Genomic DNA, 664 nt, shown 5'->3' with positions numbered 1-664 from the left:
TAGTACTTGTTTGTGTTGAGAGGATTTGGGTTTAAGTCTTGTGTATGTCAAATTAAGTGTTTGAACCTTGGCCTATGTGAAATAGGTTCCTTTTAGGGTTAGAAAACCCTAGCCGTGCGAGATCAGCTCTAAGGTTTACACAAGGCATGACCTAGTCCTAAATGTATTTTTTTTTTTAAATTGACCTAGAAACATACATTCAATAGCAAATTAACCCAAATTGGTGAAAAACTCATCATATTTAAGTATACTTTCACTAAAAAATATAGAAGAAAATAATTAGTTTAAGAAATTTAAAATTAAAGAGAAATTCCAAAATTGGAAATAATTAATAATTACTTTTCGTGATAACATAAAATTTAAATTTACAAATAATAAGTCGTCTTAGCTCAGCTGGTAGAGTGTGTGGCTTTTAACCACGTGGTCGTGGGTTCGATTCCCACAGACGACGATTAAATTCTACAGATATTTTAATCATTTTTAAAAATTTTTTAATTTAAATTAGATTATAGCGGGTACGGATACTATGATATTCGTTCCTACCCCATTAACATGTGGATATCCATTTTCAATATTTATTTCTTACTCGTTGCGTGTTTTATCTGCGAGTACAATTTTTTTTGACATCCCTAATTATAGAGATGTCAAAATGGGTTTCAACCCG

The 664-nt window shown here is 30.9% G+C and overlaps 1 non-coding gene across 1 annotated transcript; it reads left to right on the top strand.

The window, feature by feature from the left end:
- The first annotated feature begins 378 nt into the window (after positions 1-378).
- On the top strand, positions 379-451 carry TRNAK-UUU (transfer RNA lysine (anticodon UUU)). Its single transcript has one exon. It is a non-coding gene; the product is annotated as a tRNA-Lys (tRNA).
- The last annotated feature ends 213 nt before the right edge of the window (positions 452-664 follow it).

This window comes from Vigna unguiculata, chromosome 8, assembly GCF_037176805.1.
Source record: "Vigna unguiculata cultivar grain cowpea cultivar isolate G323 ecotype 2 chromosome 8, ASM3717680v1, whole genome shotgun sequence".
NCBI lineage: Eukaryota > Viridiplantae > Streptophyta > Magnoliopsida > Fabales > Fabaceae > Vigna > Vigna unguiculata.
This window is presented reverse-complemented; position numbering and strand designations above follow the sequence as displayed.